The sequence below is a fragment of the Phocoena sinus genome, chromosome 7 (assembly GCF_008692025.1).
Source record: "Phocoena sinus isolate mPhoSin1 chromosome 7, mPhoSin1.pri, whole genome shotgun sequence".
NCBI lineage: Eukaryota > Metazoa > Chordata > Mammalia > Artiodactyla > Phocoenidae > Phocoena > Phocoena sinus.
Window position 1 is genome coordinate 35,810,497 of NC_045769.1, and position 22,657 is coordinate 35,833,153.

A 22,657-nucleotide genomic window follows, 5' to 3' on the forward strand; every position below is an offset into this window, starting at 1 on the left:
AAACATACCGTCCCGGTGGCTGAAAGTCCCTCAATGCTGAGGGCCCTCTGGAACACCCCACAGTGGCTGAAATCTCTTGGATCAGAGCAGGATGCAGCTCTAAAGGGACAGACTGGAAAGCTGACTTGCTTCCTTAGGGAGACAGAAGAAGTGAGACCTGCATCTGCCTCATCTTATTCTTCCTCCTCACAATGCAAGGAGCCCCTGAAGCCAGCCCTCTGCTGGGGCTCAGGTCCCAGCCCTTCACAGCGTCTCCCTTAGTCATCCTCTCCTCTTCCCTGTCAATGCTGCTCGCTGGATTGGATCGCTCCCATCACCATACAAACAGACTTGATCATCTCCCATTGCATAAACAAACAAAACAAAACAGAGACCCTCTCCTTACCCTCCATCACCCACCCAGCACTACCCCATTTCGCAGACCCTCTTAGAATAATTGTCAGCACTCTCTGTCTCCCTTCCTCATGCCCATTCCCTCCACGACACAATCCAACCTGGTTTCCATTCCCTTCTCTCTGCTGCCACTGTTGTTATCAAGACCTCCAACAATCTCCGTGTTGACAGCCCCAGAGGAACGCTTTTTGTCTTCATCTCCCTTGACTTAGCATCAGCTTTCAGTGAAATGGATGGCTGTCCTTCTTTTAACCTTTTCCTGTCTTGGCATCCGTAATCCCAACTGTCTCCTGGTTTTCCTCCCCACTCACTAATCGCCCTCTCTCCGGCTCCTTTGCTGGCATACCCTCTTCTATCCAACCACTAAATATTGGAGTAGCTCACTGCTCAGCCCACAGCCTTATTTACTTCTTTTTTATAGCCTATCTTCAAGGGCAACATATGTCTCATCCATTCTCATGGGTTTAGATCTCTTTAAATGCCATTTATATTCTGATTATTCCTCAATTCATAAATATTCCTCAGACTTCTCTTCTGAAATCCAGACTCAGCTCACTACTAGAATTTTCCACGGGGTGTCTCATAGGTATTTTCAAATGGTCAAAATGGAACTTTTGATTCCCTTAAGCTCCTCTTTCTTCCTCAGCCTTCCTCAACCAAGAAAAAGACATAACAACTCTATCCAGTTAGTTGTTCAAGCCAGTAATCCCTGTTAAATGTAAGCTCCATTAAGGGAAGGGATCTTTGTCTATTTTCATGGTTGATGGTCCCAAACAGCTAGAGCAGTGATGGACACATACTGACTCAATATATATTGTTGAATGAATGATTCCCTCAATTTTTCTCATACCTCACATCCCATGCATCAAGTCTGATTAATTAAACTTCCAAACCATATCCCACACATCTTCATCTCATGCCCACCATTCTGCTCATCTTTCTCCTAGATGTCTGAAAGAGCCTTTCTTTTTGTCTTGCTGCTTCCAGTTTTTCTCCTTGCCAATCTGTTCTGTTTATAGCATCAGATGATATCAGTCCTTGGCTTAAAATCCTTCAGGGACCTCCCATTGGGCTTAAAAGGAAATAGAAACTCCATTATTTGGCCTACAAAGCTTTGAATGACCATTGTCCAACTCTTCCACCTCATTTTATAACCCTTTCAAATTTTCTCATTAAGTTTTGGTCATTGGTCTTCCATGAATTCCTGGAAATTTCCAATCTCTTTCCACCTCAGGGCCTTTGCACTTCCTGCTTCTGTTCCTAGAGTGTTCTTCCCATTGCTTTCTGTATGAAGGGTTGTTTCTCAGCCTTTAAGTTTCAGCTTAAATGTCACTCTCTCAGGAAACCTCATTGACCATCCCCCCTAAAATAGCCCGCCTTGGTATTTTTCTGATTACATTTCTCCCATTATTAACATTAAAGAGAACCTATCATTATTTTGACCATTTGTTTGTTTAAATGTTTATCATCTCTCCTCATCTTTTCCCCTACTCCTCCCACAAATGTAAACTCCATAAAGTTAGAGACTCTGTCTGTCCTGTTCACCATCATATGCCTCTGGGTCTGGTCTGTAGCATTTGCTCTACATTTATTGAATAATAAATGAATGACTCAGATGTGATTCACCTATCAAGTTACATGTGCATTCCTGAGATATCTGGTCCTACCTTCACATTCATTTGAATGTTAAGTAATTCAGATACCAGCTGAGGTACCCATTCTTTCAGATTTACATATAGTTGAGAGGAACTCCCTCTCCTGCAAAAGTCTAATGCCCTCATCAAGATGTTTTCAAATTCCTGATGTCTTAGGTTCTTAAGAGCAGTTCTGCTTTTAATTTTCTGCTCCTGGAAATTCTCAATCTCATTCACATCTCTTCTCATGCAGCTGTTCTTAGCTCTCTGCTCCAAGTTGACCCATATCAGAAACTCAGCTTTCTCTTTCTCTTTGGCCTCAAACACCACCAAACCAGACATATGAGGATACAGCAGACTTTGTTGAAGTGTTGGAGCACTGGTCAGGATGGAGAAGAGGCAGCCAGGGAAGCAATAGAGTGTTTATACTACGGCACTATAAAACAAACGGCTTTACATTTAGATATTAAACTTTGCTGTCCTTACGTGTCCTTTAGTCTCCAGCAGTAGCACCACTACCCTGCCATTGTTGATTTTTCACTGGTGCCATTTCTCAGCCCCTCTTCTCCTTTGCCTTTCCTTTTCACCTCTTTTGGAAAGTGGCTTAATGCTCTCTTCCTGTTCTTTCAAACCAGAGGAGTGGTGGGAGGGGGCAGGATGGGAGGAGAAAAGGGACACTTGTCTTCCAGATAAACAGAGGGCAATCTACTCCAGAAAAATAGTCCAGTCTCTTAGGAACAGTAGCTTCAGGTTATTGGGGTTTTAAAAAGCACTTTTAAAAAATTCCACTTTAGGGCTTCCCTGGTGGCACAGTGGTTAAGAATCCGCCTGCCAATGCAGGGGACACGGGTTTGAGCCCTGGTCTGGGAAGATCCCACAGGCCGCAGAGCAAATAAGCCCATGTTCCACAACTACTGAGCCCACGTGCCACAACTTCTGAAGCCCACGTGCCTAGAGCCTGTGCTCCGCAACGAGAGAAGCCACTGCAATGAGAAGCCCGCGCACCACAATGAAGACCCAACACAGCCAAAAATAAATAAATAAATAATTTTTAAAAAAATCTAAATAAATAAATAAAAACACTTTACCTACACATTCTGTGTGCCAATTAAGAGAAGTATATTTATTGCCATATGTGCCTACATTAATAGTGATATAGGGACCTCCCTGGTGGCGCAGTGGTTAAGAATCTGCCTGTCAATGCAGAGGACATGGGTTCAAGCCCTGGTCCGGGAAGATCCCACATGCTGCAGAGCAACTAAGCCCGTGCGCCACAACTACTGAGCCTGCGCTCTAGAGCTCACAAGCCACACTACTGAGCCCGCGTGCCACAACTACCGAAGCCTGCGCGCCTAGAGCCCGTGCTCTGCAAGAAGAGAAGCCACCGTGATGAGAAGCCCGCACACCGCAACGAAGAGTAGTCCCTGCTCACCACAACTAGAGAAAGCTCGTGTGTAGCAACTAAGACCCAACGCAGCCAAAAATAAGTAAATAAATAAGTAAATTTATTTAAAAAATAGTAATATATATATATATATAGAGAGAGAGAGAGACAGACAGACAGACAGAGAGACAGAGCGAGAGAGAGACAGAGAGAGAGATTTGGGGCAACTGTTTTGTTGTTTTCCAAAGAGCTCCTGTAGATAGGCAAGAATTCAGTGAACTTGATTCTCTGTGAGTCAAGACTTTGGAGTCTGAGCAATGATTCCCCTTGACTGGGTCTGCATTCACCTCACCCAACCCGTTCATGCTGATACCTGTTACACCTGGGCTCAGGTTGGCCAAGTAACCAAGCTGGCAGAGTGATCTGGGGAAAGGGTTAAGACATTTACACAGGTTCCAGTTAAGATCAGAGCCAAGCCCTGAAGGATCTTTTAAAATGCTAATCAGATGATATCACTGCCCTTCTAGAGTCTCCAATGTGAAGGCAGCTTCAGAATTTCTATACAGGTTGTATAGAAATTGTGGAACAGCAATTAAAGAGTGAGGGGAGGGGGCTTCCCTGGTGGCGCAGTGGTTGAGAGTCCGCCTGCTGATGCAGGGGACACGGGTTTGTGCCCCGGTCCGGGAAGATCCCACGTGCCGCGGAGCGGCTGGGCCCGTGAGCCATGGCCGCCGAGCCTGCGCGTCCGGAGCCTGTGCTCCGCAACGGGAGAGGCCACAACAGTGAGAGGCCCGTGTACCGCAAAAAAAAAAAAAGAATGAGGGGCGGAAGGACTGGTGGGGACTATGAGGCAGGGTGGGTGTGGAGGGGACGGGGCAGCAGGGAGGTCCCCAACCACTTTGAATAAAATCCACTGTATTCCATGGCTTTAAAGTGCCTGCATGGAGTAGCCCTTCTCTTTCTTTCTGCCCTGAGGTAGTCCCATTTTCCCTTTGTTTACCAGTCCTTCCCACAAACCAAGCTTGCTCTGACCCTGTTCTGTCCTTCCCACAGGTCCTCCCCTCCACCTCTGCTGCTGCAGGACTGGATGCTCCTTGGCCAGCATGTCACCTCTTCAGAGAGGTCTTCTCTGACCTCCCTGTCTAAATTGAGAACAAGGTCCCATTCTTCCTTCTTCCTCCCTCTCATTATTCTGTTTCACCACACTGTTTTTTTCATAATACATTTCCCAATTTTGTCAGTCTTCCTGACTAGACTGTAAGTTCCAGCATTGCAAAAAGCATATTAAGTTTGTTCATTGCTATTCCCCAGCTCCTAGCACAGTGCCTGTCATCGTAGGCACTCAAAAAATATTTGTGAATGAATGAAATTTACACTGGCTGGCTGTATTATTTCTCTTCTGGTCAAAAGAATCACGTGTAGCTAAATTAAGAAAGTAGCAAGGATTAATAGCAAATTTGGGCTCTGCACACAGAGCTTCAGAAATTCAGGTGCATAATCCTAAAAACTGGAGTTGAAAATATAGATGTGTTATCAAAGGACAGAATGATGGTGCCTGAACCCAGAGAACAGGTATCAGGGATTTGGGAAGGGACATTGAGAGATATATCACCACCACATTTTAAGTATTGAATACGTCTAGAATCATATGGTCTAGTGCAGGGTTTCTCAGCCTCCATACTATTGAAATTTGGGGCTGAATAAGTCTTTGTTGTGAGGAGCTGTCATGTGCATTGTTGGACATTTAGTAGCATCTGTGTCTTCTACACACTAGATGTCAGTATCACCCCATCATCTGTGGTAAACAACCAAATATGTCTCCAGAAATTGATAAATGTCCCTGGGGAACAAAATCATTCCAGTTGAGAACCACTGGTCTAGAGGAACACTTAACCATCTTCAGGTGAACTGCAGTGAAACCTTGGGTACCACAAAAGAAGGAGACTAGAAAACTAGATTGGTGGTACCTTGCTTTTTATTCCTGGCATGAGGACTAGCACAAAGTATTCAAAGGCCGAAATGTGTAATCAGTCTAGCTTTAGCTTCAGAAATAGACAAAAGATCTAGAGGATGAAGCTGGAAGCTCACTAGAGATTTCCAAAAGAAGAAGGAGGTGAATTAAATATGACTAGATAAAATAATTCATGCAACAGAGGAGGATTTAATTACGGGTGACTGCAGTCTGTGAATGTGAATCCAAAATGTGCCAAAGGCACATCATGCAATGATGACTGAAATAATGCTCATCATAAATGACTGGCTATAAACCAGGGCTTCCTGGATGGCACATGTGGAATGAGCTGCACATGGCAGTGGCCTTAGTCAATAGGGAAATCCAGGTAAGCAGTCCAGAAGCTGACAAACTGACGGTATCATTGGCCCATTGTACTGGGATGAGAGTGCTTTATAAATTTTCTTGACATCAGTCCAAGCACTTAGAAAACCAGAACTAAGGCTTCAGGTCTTAAGTCTGGAAGGATGTGGCATGTGCGGAGATAAATGGAGTAGACAGAAATGATAGGAATGAGACAGAAGTGAAACACGCTCTACCCACTTGAAATAAACAACCAAACTGTACTGCAGAAATGCAAATTTCGACACAGAGAAGGCTGCAAAACAGTTAAGTAAATCAGTGTCGAAGGAACTTGGAATGGAAAAGTGATTACAGTACAGAGCCCTCCCAAGGAAAACAGGAAACACGCTGCACTGGGAGGAAAGCACAAAACCTTTCTCAAACAGACAATTCTACATGCAAATGGAAACTTGAAAGGAGATACGGAGCCACCAACTCTCACACAAACACTCAGTAACCACATAACAGCTGCCTGATGCAGAGCCGAGTCTGTGAATGTCTTTGAAATTATCAGTGGCAACAGCTGAATAGGACAGAAGCTGTGAAGGCTTCTCTGTTAAGACAGGCTTTTAGAAAAGATGTGGGAGACTACAGACTTCATGATTTCAGCAGCAAGAGAAAAGTGTTTTGAAGCTCTAAGCCATAGCTTGAATGTAAGAACCGCTAAGAAAGTTATGTTTAATTACAAAGAAATCAGCAGAAATTTTCAGTGGGGAAACCGTCCTGCAAATCTGTGAGGTTAAACTGCAAAGGAAAATGTTAATGGCTGAAGCAGGCTATCCAAATAATTTAAACATCTTTCTGGAAAGCATTTGACACCGTTCTTTGTAAAAAAAAGAAAGAAAGAAAGAAAAGAAAACCCTAATCTGCAAAAATATATTCTGGCATTTACGAGGCAAGCTATTTTGACCACAAGGAGAAAAAGAAGCCCCCAAACCAATTTTGAGATAGGCTATTGGATTACAGTCAATATTCTGGCATGGCAGGAAGAACACTGAGGCACATCTGAAATACCGTGTGCGGCTGTGATAAGGACATAAATATGGAGAAGGTGGAGCAGAGAGCAACCAAATGATAAAGAGACTCAAAGGTGACATACTTTACATTAGCACGTATCTTGCAAAATCAGCAACTGCACAGCACTTGGTCAGCAAAGAAGGGAATTTATGAGAGATTTCATTGAGATGTTAGGGAAAAATCTAAAGGGATTACCGATAATGCAGCAGGGCTGCTTAACTTTGAATGTAAGACCAGGGTCTGCAAATTCAGGTGAATAAGAGAGAGAAATTAAAAATATTTTTCCTGTTTGTTTGTTGTGGGAGGGTTTGGGGGTTTTGAGGTGGGGAGAGGAGTCTTGAGGGGTGTTGAATGGGAAAGAGGAATTGTCAGAGCTGTGGGAAGGATAAAGAAGAAGAGCATGGGACTGCCCTGGCGCTCCAGTGGTTAAGACCCTGCACTTCCAGTGCAGGGGGCATGGGTTTGACCCCTGGTCGGAGAAGATCCTGCATGCCACGTGATGGGCCAAAAAAATAATAAAGAAAGAGAAAGAAAAAAAGAAAGAAAGAAAGGAAGAAAGAAAGAAAGAAGAAAGGAAGAAGAGCATGAATTTTACAGCATCTTGGACATGACAGTATAAACTAGAGAAACACATTTTTCTCCTTGGGTCCACTCTTGGTTTTATACATAAATACTTCCCTTCGTGGGTCCACCTCATAAGTGGATTTTGTAAAATCCTGCTCTACAATGTAGAAAGCAACTTGTTTCACTGTGATGGAGAATCTGGGTCACATAGATCAGAGCTCTTAATGTCCTCTCTGGCTTCTTTCTTCTGTCATTTCAAGGCCAAGTGCTTAGCCAAGATTCAGCCCAAATTCCATCTCCTCTGGAAAGTCTTTGCTGGCTTCTCCATTGAAAGCGATCTCTTCCTGTTCTGAACTCTTCCACCATGTACTACCTTTCTCGTTCATTTGCAACTGTTTAACTGCCAGCAAGGGGAAGCCAACTCAATTATAAGAAATTTATAGGCAGGGACAATATCATATATGTTTTGTGTTTTCCTTAATACCTTTCATTGCACATTTTGGTAGAGGTGTTACTCCTTTGGTAAAAGAGTTAACTTAAAAATGAGTTATGTTTGGTTGATGAAGTACACACAGAATCTCATAATGAGCTCATTGAATCTCATTATCTTAGGAGAGCCATGCAGTGGGGTTCTGTTGTGGTAATAATAACAGCTACCGTTTATTGTCCCATTACTATATACTTAGCATAAGTTATGACAAGAGCAAAGAAAAAAAAAGAATCGAAAGAAGAGTATGTCATTTTGAGCGGTGAAAAGAAGCAGGAACAGATTAAAACTGGGAGAGAACTGGGATCTAATTCTAATTAAGATTTTTAAATGGAAGAGATCAATTTTCTTAGAAAAGAGAAAAAGGACTTTTAAATGCTAATGTACGGCTATATTTACACTACATTATTTCATTATGTCTTCATTTGGTGATCATACTCTACAATATATGAGTGTGTACCTATACATATGTAAATGTATTTTTTAAAGTTCTAGAGGGACAGACACCTGCTAATAACTGTGATTTCCTCTAGGGAATGAAGTAACTAAGTGATTGAGTAAACCCAAATGAGACCTAATTTATGTGACGTGACCACATCCAGTACGGGGTGTGAAAAGAGAAAGAGAGAGAGGAGATGATTGAGGACTTTTGATTTACCTCTATTTGTGGATTATTTTTATTTTTATAAATGCGTATTCACGTGTGTATCATCCAGAGTCTATCAGAAGAAATAAACCACCCCAATTATTTTAACAGTGAGAATTTAATATAAAGAATTTTAAACTAGATATTACAGAACTGAAGAGGCAAAAAGGGGACCCTGAAATATCACAGGGGTAGTAGCTGCACAAAGCAGCCATCACCTAGGGCTGGGGAACAGAGAGGAGATTGGGATTTTACAGTTTAGGAGTTTGGAGCTTGGCTGGTGCTACTGCCTCAGGCCCTGCCAGGACAGATTCAGACCTCTGACAAAGCGGAGTCTGCAGGTTGGGAAAACAGCAAACTGGAATCACCTGCCTCTGGGGAGGGCTTAGGGTGAAGGGCCATAGCTGGGCAACACCACAGGAACAGGAAGCAAGCAGGAAGCAGCTCGTTCTTCCTCTTCCTGCCACCTTTCTGTCTCCCTTTGGCGCCCCCACATGGAGACAAGTGGCTGAGCGTTTTTCTTAGTCGCAGGGCATGTGCACAGCTTATTAATTAAGCTATTTACAGCTTATCGATTAAGCTGTGCTGCAAACTATGATCCTGGGGGATGAAGTAAACAATTCAGCTCTATCATAATCACAGGAGTCATAAATGGCCTCAGAGAAGTTATAAATGGACCCTATGCTTATGTGGAACCAGTTTCCTTGGAGAGGAACATTACTTTGGTAGAGAGTACACACAGCTAGGAGCCAACATTTTTTATTCTCTTTCTGGCTCTGCTACTAAGTGGGCAGTCTTATATAAGCCACATAATCTCTTGTAAAATAACAGTAATAAAAATTAATTCTTGTATGGTGCTTATCATGCATCAGGCACTAAGTGTTTTACGTATATTAACTAATTTAATCCTTGCAACAGTTCTATGAGGAAAGGGACTTTAGTTACTTCAGCTAAGGTCACAAAATAGTGAGGAAAAGACCAGAGTATGAACTCAGCAGTCTGATACACAAATTTTCTCTTCATTACCAAGCGTTGCTGCCTCGCGAACATCTATATGAGGCTTATTACATGCCAGGTACCTTTCTATACCCTTAAAACAGAGAAAACCCCTCTGAGGTAAGGACTGTCTCCCCCATTTTACAGATGAGGAAAATGAATCCAGGAGGCTCTCTGGCCTCCATTTCTCTGTCTGTCAAATGAGGAGACTGGATCAGCTGACACTGAAGGATGTTTCTGCAAGATGCTAAGATTCTATTATAAAAGAACTCAAGGGTCCTGGCTAAAACTGGACTAGAAAGACTCGTCTTACACATTTGCAGACCCTCTGATCTCACAAACTTGATAATAGCCCAGTCATGTACAAAAGTATAAAAATTGCCAACTTGACACTTGTTATTATTCCTCATCATCTATTCTCTTGCTAGGAATTAGATGGGAAATAAAAGGAAGGGTGTCAACAGCTTTAAAAAAAAATTCATTTAGGATAGTATGTTTCTTGCTTTTGGCAAGTAGCTCCGAGACCATATCCACATCTGACTATAACCCTTCGTGTTAAATTGGGAAGGGGATAACACAAACTTTTTATCACCTTGCTCTTCCCCATTTTTATACTGTTTGACTTTTAGATTTTCAGTCTATCACAAGCCTTTGACATAGGTTAGTATTTTCACAGCAGAAAGGTTCAGAGACTAGGGAAGCTCAAGATCTTGCCTGAGGACACCCACCTGGTAAGAACTGAACTGGGATTTGAACTTGTGATGAGTTTTACCTAAAGTGACAGTATCAGGACTGCGAAGACTAAAATTGATCTTGTCTTAGAAATCCTTTTTTTTAAAAAATAAAAACTCTCCTGTCAGTGTATATAACCTTGTAACTCTTGACAAGTCAGGGATAGGGACATTGATAAACCTCCAGCCCTTCAGCCAAGTGACCTGACACCAATGAGTCGCTGGCAGCAACACTGTAGCAAGTCACAGGCCAGCCAGGTCCCACGCTGACAGGGTCTGGGGGTCCACAGGTCTCTAATGTCCCTAGGAACTTCACACCACACTACGGGGCCTGGTATGTGAAATATGGCAAAACCTTTAAGGACCTCAGGAATTCAGTGATTTTTTTGTAGGACAGACACCCATCTTCTTAGAAATGTTCCTGTGAAAAAAATTGTGCAGGTATGCAAAATCAAGCCCTCTCTGTTCACCAACAGATGACTTTAGCCAGCATGTTCACAGTGCCACTTTTATTAAAAAGTTCCTGATAGTCCTGTGGACCCTCATCTGCTGGGAAATGAGGGTTTCCCGCAATAACAAGAGGCCTGTCTCAGAGAGAGATATTGATTCCTCATTTGAACATCTGTAGAACTCCTTAAATTATTTAGACAGGAATGAAAATGAAGCGAGGAGAGCAAACCTCCCCAGGGAATGGTCCTGGAATGCAGGTTCCATGTGATTTACTCTAAGAAGAGTTCAGTGGAAAGAGGGTGGAGAGCTGCTCCAGTTTCACCTCCTCCCTCCCCGGAAAGGCCAGAAGTCCTTTGGGAATCCTATACTCCCCTATACAATACACCTCCCACAGCTTGTGCCCCATGTCTGCCTCCAACTTGGAAATGAATTACTGTAATCAACTATCAAGGTCAACAGCTAATTGAATCCAACACTACTGAAGGGAAGTTGGAAGGCTTTGGGGGTTTGTTACTTTGGGTTCAAATCCCAGGTCCTCCATCGACTGTGCAAATCTATGCAGGTACTTTGAGCCTGGGTTTCTTCATTTGACAAATGAGGTAATAATACCCTTCTCATTGGCTGGTGTATTTGTTTCCTATGGTTGTCGTAACAAAGTACCACAAACTAGGGGCTTAAAATAACAGAAACTTTTTCTCTCATAGTTCTGGAGGCTGGAAGACTGAAATCAAGGTATCAACGAGACTATGTTCTCTCTGAAGGCTCTAGAGAAGAATCCTTCCTTGCCTTATCCAGCTTCTGGTGGCCCTTGACGTTCCTTGGCTGATGACAGCATAATTCCAACTCCTGCCATCTTTGCATGGCCTTCCCCTCTGTGTCTCTGTTCTCCCTTCTTATAACGATATCACTCATTAGATTTAGGGCCAACCCGAATCCAGGACGATCTCATCTCGATCCTTAACTAATTACATCTGCAAAGACCCTATTTCCAAATAAGATCAAATTCTGAGGTTTGAGGTGGACATGAATTCTTGGGGTGGGGGGGCACTACCAACACAGGATAACTGGTTAGGGGGTTGAATGAGAAGGTTGCAGTTAAAGCACCTCATGTAATACCTGCACATTATAGGTCTTTAATAAATACAGGGGTGGATATTATTTTCTGTTATTATTGCTGCAGCTGGGGTCACCTTTGCTTTTCTAGGGAATAAAGAAAAAGGTCTGATTTGGGAATGAAAGGACAGGGCTGAGGAGTAGCAGGGGAAGGGGCAGCGGAGAAAAAGTAGGAAGTTTGGAAAACGGGAGGAGAAAGTGCTGAAGGGACACACATTGCCTGGGCTTGCTTGGTTCCTGTGCCCTCAGAGGCCAAGGCCTGGGATGCACTCGGCATTAGGCAGGAAAACTGGACACCTCAGCCTGGCCCAGGCCAGCCACCTCCCATTGTGGCCTCCCTTCCCTGAGGGATAAGAAACTGAGGAATGTGGGGAAAGAAACTCTCTATGTGCCCACTTCTTCCTCTCCTTCTGGTACAGGTATTTCAGAATTTTTCTTATGGGAGTGGGAGAAGAATTGACTCTGGAAGCAAGAGTCGCAGAGTGTAGAGGCCTCCTCCCTTAAAAGTAAGTGAATCTCAGCGCTGAGTGTGGAGAGAAACTCCTGTTATTTCAGAAGATTCCTGAGTCCTGGAAATGAACCAAGCATAACAAAAATATGAAGTCAAAGGCAGCTGGAAAAGCTAGGCCCCTTCCTCCCCAAGGCCAGAACGATGGGCATCCTGGATGCTCTAAAATTAAGTCAATGCAATTCTGAAGACACCAAAATTTCATCCTGATGTAAATTTTACACTGCCAAGCACTGTAGCTAATGGTTTGATAGAACTGTGGTACATGTTTAGGTCACTGGAAGAGACTGAACGGCAAGAAGTGAGTCATGACTAAAAATTATTAAGTATGAAGATTCTCTTTTTTTTTTGAAGATTCTCTTGAAGTCTAACTTCATTCCTCTGGAGACCAGGCCTAGTAGCCTGTCGGCCAGGTGTCTGTTTTTTTGTAATTGTTCATGAACACTCAGTCTAAGTTCATGGGCTACTTCTCAGAATAATGTTTTAAACAAAACAAAATAAAATAAAATAAATAAAATAGTACAAAGCAAACTAATAATATCAAAAGACAGTTATTAAAATACCAACAACAGATTTGTGATATGGTCCATATGTGTTTCCTTTCTTAATGTACTAATCACAAGATCTAGCAGCAGGTCCTACAGCTACTGTAATTTTGGAGTAAGGTGGGATATAAACGATATTTCAAGATCTCTGCAGAAACCTTTGTGAGCTCGACAAATATCCGTGATTTGCTGTCTACATTCATAACTGAAGAAAATGCTAAATTTCAGTTGGAGGGTAGTGGAAATAAACACAGTTCTTTTCTCATCCAAGTTCACAGAATTCTATTCTTAGGGATCGGTGGGCCCCATATTTAGAACCCCTATTCTGAGCACACTTTTCAAAAGTACCCAATTTTTGATGGGGCTCTGCCAGCAAGCCCAAGTACCAATTCCGTTATGTTAGCAAAGGAGGCCCCCTGCTGGCCAAAATGCGCATGCCATCCATCCCAAAACATTTAATTGGCCGTGTTAGAAAACAATGGGTCAGGCAATTAATTCACTGACTCACATCAAGAAATGAAGCGCAGAAGGCCCCTTGTCAGCCAGGCCCCGGGGTATCTAATCAGTACAGATTTAAAAGCCCCATTTGGCTTAATGGACAAGTGCTGATGGCTTGTGCTGTTGTTCATTAGAAGAAGAGGTGGTGCCAGCCTGGACTGCTGTTTCTAAGGGGGCCGCTTTCTACTCTCCCGGTCAACAACAAATGCGGCAGATTGCTTAAAGGTTACATTTCCCCAGGGGCTTGTCTGACCAGGGTCTTTAAACTCTGCTTTCAGTGCTTTTGGAGCTTGAAGCCAAGGGTAAAAGAAGAGGAGATACGAATTCAGGACTTAGTATGTGCTAGAAACCAGGCTAAGTTATTTTCACTTAAGCTATTGCAGTTAACTCCTCAAGCAATCCTGCGTGAAATTACTATTATTATTATTTACAGAGGTAACTGAGGCTTGGAGAGGAAGGTTGTCACTTGCTCATGGTCACTGTGAATGAAGGGCTGTGTGGGCTAGGGGTATGCGTAGCACATCTGATGCCCAGTTTCTGCCGCCAGAGGCAATGAGACTCCCACACCAGTGCCGACCACTGTTAGCACAGAGTTCTGGGGCCTGTTGTCTGGTTTGAGCCCGAGGCTTCACTCTTACTGATGACGTGAACTTAGACATGTTTATCAGTCATTCTGTGCCTCAGTTTCCCTATCTGGAAAAGTACCGGTTGTAAGGGTTGTTGTAAAGATTAAACGTAAAACCCACAGAACGGTGCCCAATATCTGTAGATATTCAAGGACTGATAGCTATTATTACTCTGAGAAGATACTGCCTCCTGAACAGAAAAGCAGCAACACAGCAGCCAACAGCCTAAACCAGCATTCCTCAACTACAGGCAGTTTTGTTCCCTGGGGGGCATTTGGCCATGTCTGGAGACAGTTTTGGTTGTCACAACTAGGGCCCATCTAATGGGTAGAAGCCAGCGATATTGCTAAACATCCTACAGCGCACAGGACAGCCTCACCACAAAGAATGATATGGCCTCACATGTTAATAGTGCTGAGGCCGAGAAACTCTGCCCTAACCCTGAACACCAGTGAGGTGGAGAATATTTTGTCAGTTATGATGAGGGGCTAGGTTGAAACTGGAAGCCCCCATCCTAATGGAGGGAGGCTAGGTAATAACCAAGTAAATAAACAGGAAACTATTAGATGACAAGAAATTCTGTGATAAAAATAAAGCAGAGTGGCAGACAGGGAGTGATGGAGTTGGGCTCTTTCGAGTGGATGAGCAGAACGTACTCTTAGAGGAGGTGGCGTTTAAGCGGGACTTGAATGACAGGAAGTGACCAGACACTGAAGATCTGAGCAAAGAGCCTGGCTGGCAAAGGAACAATTCCTGCGAAGGTGTCAAAGCAGGGACAACCTTGATGTGACTGAGGACAGAAAGAATAGGAAGTTAGCAAGTAGTGGTAGGGAGGGAAATAGGGAGTCAAATAAAATTCCAATAAGGTGTCACAGACGGCTTCCTTTAGATAGTCCTACTTCTTGATGTACTTCCTCCCTAGGAAAAAATCTTGCCTCAAAGTATTTGACAATAACTAAAATATGTGATTTGTTATGTGATATAAATTTTAAGTTGGTTTAAAAATTGTTGTTGTTGTTTCCTTTAGGAAGCAATAACAGGGAGTCTCTTCCCTGGCAATGAATTAGTTAACAAGGTCAATTATTGGATTTGGTTACTTCCGGTTTGAGATAAACCATATTGTGTCTTCCTGTTCTCTGTAGCATGGGGCTTATTCAAATGCAGTACCATAAGAGGAAGTTTAAAAGGAGGGAGACCAGAACACAGTTCCATTTTGCTCTGTTCGAGCCTTTCCGCTGCCCTGAGTAGAATGCAATATTTTGAGAATCAATAAAGCCGGGATAGGAGGCGGGGAGGAGGGCAGGCAGAGTGCCAGCCTTGCCCATAGCTACTCTGCACTCACAACATCAGAGGCTAAGGAAAGGTCCATAAAAGGAATCGATTATCTAATTCTTCCTCTGTTTCTGGTGAATTTCTCACATACTGCTGAGCCAGAGTTGTAATTTATTAAGCAAGTAAATGAAGTAAATTTTGATAGAATGTCTAATGGACTGGTTTATAAAATGGAGTGGGAGGGGCAGGCGGAAGGAGGTTTCTATTTTTGAAGTGGGATAAACTATATTCAGCGTCCTCCAGGCAGAAATGTGTGTGTGGTGTAAATAACAGGGACTGAGCCCCCAGAGGTCTGGACAGATTGTTTGGAGCATCCTTAAACAGCTCTAGAATTGGAAGTCTTCTCCGGTGCTCTGTTACATTTAGTTTAAAAATTTTGCTGGGCATTGTTTAGGACTATTACCAGACCCCAGTTAGAAAGCACGTGGGCTCCTAAAGCTAGCTCTCAGTTAGTGAAGCTGGCAAAGCAAGTCAGCCAGCTACCAGAGTCAGCACTGGTTCATGACTCAAGTAACCCAATTAGGGCAAATTGCTGTCTCCTCCTCTTCCTTAATCTTAGGACCCCTAGTTTTATTCAGGACAATAAATTGTACTCAGCTAAAAGACTATGTTTATATTTCCCACCACAACCAAAGTTGTATGTGGCCATATGACTAACTCCTAGCCAATGAAATTAAGTGGAAGTGTTTTGTGTAAACTCTTGGAAAGCATCTTAAAAGACAGCTGATGTATACACTTAGCTCATTCTTTCCTTCCTCCCATTCTGTTGCCTGGAATATGGATATGATGGTTGGAGCTCTACCAGCCATTTTGTGCTATGAGGACAGGGTCATACTCTAAGGAACGCAGTGGTGACTAGAAAGAGCCTGGATCCCAAAGGCCTTCGTGGAGTTGGCATACCAGCCCAAAGAATCCTACCTCTGGACTTCTGTTGTATGTAAGAGAAATCAACTGCTTCTATATTACTTAAATCATGATTTTAAAGTTTTTGTTTAATGCAGTCAGAACTAACCCTAAATGGTACACCAATATTTGTATAATGTACCCATATTGTGAGATTGAATGACCAAGATTAAGTACTCTCACAAAGTCTTATTTTATCTAAGTTTCTTAAAATTATCATTTTGAAACAATAAACAAGTTATAGTAAGATTGACACTATATAGTCTTAGATGACCAATTTTGATTTAATCTAAGGGGTATTTTAATACACCTTGGCAGATCTCATCAAATGAAGAGAATGGAATTCAGGTGTTCTGTGGCCTTTTTTCATTTAAAACTGGTTTAAGACATCTGCAATCATTGGTGTATACAGGACTAGAGGGAGACTAGAGAGATCTTCAGGCTCCTATAGCAGCGTATCAATAATTCTCAGTTTATGTCACCAAAAGATCCCAGAAGTCCCTCTATCTCTTGAGCCTCCTGATCTCCCAGATGCAATTGTGTGCACTGACTGGCTCTACAGTAGCCATCCCTGGGGTTAAAACAAGAGAGTGAGTTCTCTGCAGCTTGTGGTAATCATTATTGCTGCTCACCAAATGCTTCCCAGACTCTGCCTTCCAGCCACATGATAGAATTGTACTTCCTGGATCTCTGTGGTTGAGTAGGGCCATGTTCTGGCCAGTGAATTGTATTACCTCCAAGTCTGGCATGTATTGCTCACGTGAGACCCTTCAGAGTTGTATTTTTCATTTGCCATAGTTTCAGGCAGTGGCTGCCCATCACCTGTGTCCAGGAGGGAAGGTGATGCCACCACTGAGTGGTGTCTCCAAGTGTCTCTTATTGGACATGTAGTTTGAACAAGAAATATACTGTTTTTTGCTTCAATCCATTGAGATTTGGAGATTGTTACTGCAGCATAATCTATATTATCCTGACTGATGCATTACACCACCCAGAAAAAACCTTCCGAGGATGGCAGTAATCACAGAGGAACTGAATGTTATAATCTATGGTTCCAGCAATCAGAGAAGACATGAAGGTAAAAGTTCCCTCTGATTTGACTCATACATTTAACCCTTTTAACACCTGCAAATTCTGTTAAAAAAACTTTTTTGTTGAGAAGCTGCCTATAACATATCTATGTACAAAAATCTGTCAGTAAGCAAAGCAATCCTCCAGTTTCTCAGTGACTTCAGACCCTAACAAACTTACTGCCGATCCCGCATTTACATTCCATACACAACTGGCTCCACCGTGTGGTGTTCAGAATAAATAACATTTATTATAGGACTATAAAAGCTAGGTCACGTAGTGAGTAATACCATATATGCCTTGAGGGGGGACTGTACATGATAAAATAAATTACACCCAGCTTGCTAGGGCATTAAATCAAAAGCAAGAGGGAAAATATTTCTGTCACGTGAGCCAGGAAACGCAACAGTAGTGAGGCTCGCTCATTTATTTGTTTATTCAACTAATATTTACTGAGCTCTACTATGCACCATATATTATTCTGGGCCCTGGGGATATAGCAGTGGACAGGATAGACAAAGTTCCTGCCTTAGTTGGAAAGACAGACAATGGAACAAATCAACAAAGCAATATTTACTACAATGTTGGATGTGACAAGTGCTATAAACCAAATTAAATCCGGGTTAGGGCACAGAGAGAGATGGGTAGGAGTTCTTTTAAATAAGGTTGACAGAAATAAAGGCAAACAATCCATATTTAGCTCTCCCAAAGTTCATTTAGATAAATGACCCAAAATATCAAATACATATAAATATGAACATTCTCTTGCAGACATAAAAGGTTAAAATGCTTCAAGATGCCCAAATCTTGGTTTCTAAACATGATCCTGCCTCAGGCTCTTCAGGCTGGTATAACAAAAATACCATAGCCTGGGTGGCTTATACAACAAACATTTATTTCTCACAGCTCTGGAGACTGCAAAGTCTAAGATCAAGGTGCCAGCAGATTCAGTGGCTGCCGAGAGCCGCTTTCTGGTTCCTAGGGGGCCACCTTCTCACTATATCCTCACGTGCAGAAGGAGGGAGCTCTCTGGGCTCTCTTTTATGAGGGCACTAATCCCACTCATGAGAGCTCCACCTTCATGACTTAATTCCTTCCAAAGGCCTCACCTGCTAATAACATCCAACTGAGGATTTCAATATATGAGTTTGGGAGGGACACAAATATTCAGTCTATAGAAATTTCCCTGAAAAGAAATGATGACTCCTTGGGGAAAGCACTGATTTTTCAAATCTGAGGCAGGAAGTGGACAAGAAGATCCTGGGACTTGTTGTTGTGCCAGAAAACACAGAAGCATTCAGACAGGGTCGTGACAGTCTTTAACTTGAAATAGCAGATTATAGGGGATCCCACTGGCAAACTGGGAGCTATTTAAACACCAAGAAGAATAACTACTGTAATTAATATTACATTGAATGATTAAAATTCATGAGTTTGTGGTGAGTTTTTTAAAGGGAAGGGGGCTCTGTTTTATAGAATGCCAGCAAAAGGTATTATAGAATTAGAGAATCATTTTGCTAATTATAATGGAATACTGATTCATGTAAGGATTATCTTGTATATTAATTTCCTGTTGCTGACGTAACAAATTACTACAAACTCAGTGGCTTAAAACAATACAGATTTATCATTTTATAGTTCTGGAAGTCAGAAGTCTAAAATGAGTCAGCATAGCTGTGTCCCTTTTGCAGACTCTAGGGGAAAATCTGTTTCCACCTTTTCTAGTTTCTAGATGCTGTGTACACTCCTTGACTCTCACATCACTGCAACCTCTGGTCCATTATAACATCTCCTTCTCTCTGACTCTGACCCTTCTGCTTACCTTTTATAAGGATCACTGGGATAACACTGGGTTCACCCAGATAATCCAGGATACTCTCCCCATCATGAGATCTTTAATCATATCTACAAAGTGCCATTTCACCATGTAAGATAAAACATTGAGTCCAGAGCTAAGATTGTAGACATCTCTGGGAGCCATTATTCAGCCTACCACAAATTGTATGTATGTGTGCGTATATATGTACATATATGTATATACATGTATATGTATATATAACGTGTGTTATATATTATGAAGTACACAAATCACTTACAAGATATTCTTGAATCTAATTAAGCCTTTAGCCCTAACTTCCAGGTTATAGAAATGACATCATAATAAAATAATCAAACACATTCAGGATATGGGACATGCTGTATGTCTACTATCTCCTCAAAATTGAAATGTCGTACAAAGGATGGAGGATATCCTAAAAATTTTAAAAAGACTTAAGAGATAATAACAAAACACAATGTGTGTACCTTGCTTGAATCTCAGTTCAAAAAGATATTTTTAAGACAATTGGTAGAATTCTAAATTTGGTTTTAAATATTAGATGATATGGAATTATTGCTAATGTTCTTATGTTTACATAAGATAATGTCTTTATTTTGGGGGAATGCATGTTGAAATATTTAGGAGTAAAGTATATGACACCTGAAACTTACTTTCAAATGGTTTAGATAAAAACCGTGTGTGTGTGTGTGTGTGTGTGTGTAAAGAGAGAAAAGGAAAAAGAAAGAGATAGCAAAATGTTAATGTTTGATGAATCTAAGGGAAGAGTATATAGTTGTTTATCATAAACTCCTAGAGAAAGCATAGGAGGTAATCTCCTTGACACTGGTCTTAGCAAAGATTTTTTTGGATTTGACACCAAAGCAAAGGCAACAAAAGCAAAAATTAAGTAAGTGGGACTACACAAACTAAAAAGCTTCTGCACAGTAAAGGAAACTATCAACAAAATGAAAATGCAACCTGTGGAATGGGAGAAAATATTTGCAAACCACATATCTGATAGGAGTTAATATTCAAAACATACAAGGAGCTCATACAACGCAACAGCAAAACCAAACCAAAACAAACAAACCCAAATAACCCAATAAAAAATGGGCAAAGGATCTGAATAGACATTTTTCCAGAAAAGATACACAAATGGCCGACAGGTACTAGAAAAAGTGTTCAACATCACTAATCATCAGGTAAACGCAAGTAAAAATAAAAACCTAATACCTGTAAGGATGTTTATTATCAAAAACTCAAAAGATTAACAAACATTGGTAAGGATGTGGAGAAAAGAGAACACTTGTGCACTGTTGGTGGGACTATAAATTGGTACAGCCACCATGGAATACAGTATAGAGGTTCTCCAAGAAATTAAAAATAGAACTAACATATGATGGAACAATCCACTCTGCATATATATAACAAAAGAAAATGAAATCATTATCTCGAAATGATATCTGAACTCCCATGTTCATTGTAGCATTATTCACAATAGTCAAGGTATGGAAACAAACTAAATATTGACACATGAATGAATAAAGATGGAATATTTGTGTGTGTTTGTGCGTGTGTGTGTGTGTGTGGTAAATTATATAATGGAATATTACTCAGCCTTAAAAAAGAAGGAAATCCTGTCATGTGCTACAACCTGAATGAACCTGGGGGACGTTATGCTAAGTGAAATAAGCCAAAAAAGACAAATATTGCATGGTATCACTGATATGTGGAATCTTAACCCCTCGCTGCAAAAATAAAAAAGACAAAAAAAAACACATTGAACTCACTGGGAGCAATTGGATTGTAAGATCTGTAAAGATAAAAGCTAGTGAGGTCAAGACAAATACCTTAGGACCCCTACCATACAACCTTAAATGGTCAAAATCTTTGGTGAAACGACCCATCACAGTAGGGATAAAACAGCTACATTCAATAACACGGATAGGAAAATTTTTCTGGGGTAGAAGATATGCCAATTTACTTCATCTGTATCTAACGTAATTCGGGGGGAAAATTTAAAGATCGGTTAGAGACCAAAAGTGACCCAGTGCATCCAGCCTTTCAACCATCTCTAAGAAGGAGCCAGACGCACCAGTAAAGCCATGTTGGATCAGCTTGGCCTTCACATAAATATCCCCAAGTGACCTCAGTCAACACTACATAGGGCAGACAAACTTTCAAGTCAAACGCTGCCCAAATTTATGAGTAAAATAAGTGATTGTTATTTTTAAGCTACTAAGTTTTGGGTTTGTTAAATGGTAATAAATAACTTTCAACATTACCGCAGTCAGCTTTGATAGTGTCCTTGCTTCCCAGCCCAAGAATATGTCTCAGGCTACTCTTGCTTGTTTTCTGCATAGACCTGGAATTGCTCCCAATGCCCGTCTCCTTTTATTGAGAAACCATATACAAAGAGCATTATTTGGGTATCAGGTACTTTTTTTTCAGAAACAAAACATTACAGTTACATTCCACTCCCGTCCTCCCGAGGTAGTTGCCACTATAATGAGTTTAGTGCCATATTAATCTCTTGCATTTTAAAAAAGTTTTACAATTTAGGTATATTTTCACAAACAATAAATCACAGTGTATTTCATTGATTCTAAATCACACATTCACCATCCATTTTAAAATCACTGGAGATGCATCTTACAACAGATGGCAAGTGACAGTTTAACTGGTTGCATTTTTTTCATTTTAGCAATATGTGCCTTACTGATCTATTATCTGTTTCATCTAAGATTAGATGAAACATAGCTCTTTTATACTTTATAAAAAATTTAATCATTTGAGCTTATTTTCCTACAAATTACTTTCTTTGCTAAATATTTTAGCAAACTTTGTTTAGGTATAATTTGCGTTAAAAATACATAATAATGTAGGGGCAGGACAGGAATAAAGACGCAGACGTAGAGAATGGACTTGAGGACACGAGGACGGGGAAGGGTAAGCTGGGACGAAGTGAGAGAGTGGAATGGACATATATACACTACCAAATGTAAAATAGCTAGCTAGTGGGAAGCAGCTGCATAGCACAGGGAGATCAACTCGGTGCTTTGTGACCACCTAGAGGGGTGGGATAGGGAGGGTAGGAGGGAGGGAGACACAAGAGGGAGGAGATACGGGGACATGTGTATATGTATAGCTGATTCACTTTGTTAAAAAAAACAGTATATATATATGATAATTTACATATAACAAAATGTACCCATTTTAAGTCCACAGTTTGATGAGTCATGACAGCTGTACAAAGCTGTTTAACTTTTCATTATTAAGCTATGAGCATTATTTATATATTCTGGATACAGGTCCTTTGTCAGATATATGGATTACAAATAGTTTCTCCCAATCTGTGACTTGGCTTTTCATTTTCTCGCTGCTGTCTTTCAAAGAGCAGAAGTATTAATTTTAATAAATTCCAATTTAGAAATTTTTCTTTCACGATTCACACTTTTTGTCTCCTAAGAAATCTTTCTCTATCCCAAGACAGCAATTTCTATGTTTCCTTCTAGAATTTCTAGAGTATTAGATTTTGTTAAGTCTATGATCCATTTTGCAATCTAAATTTTGCACTAAAATTGTGT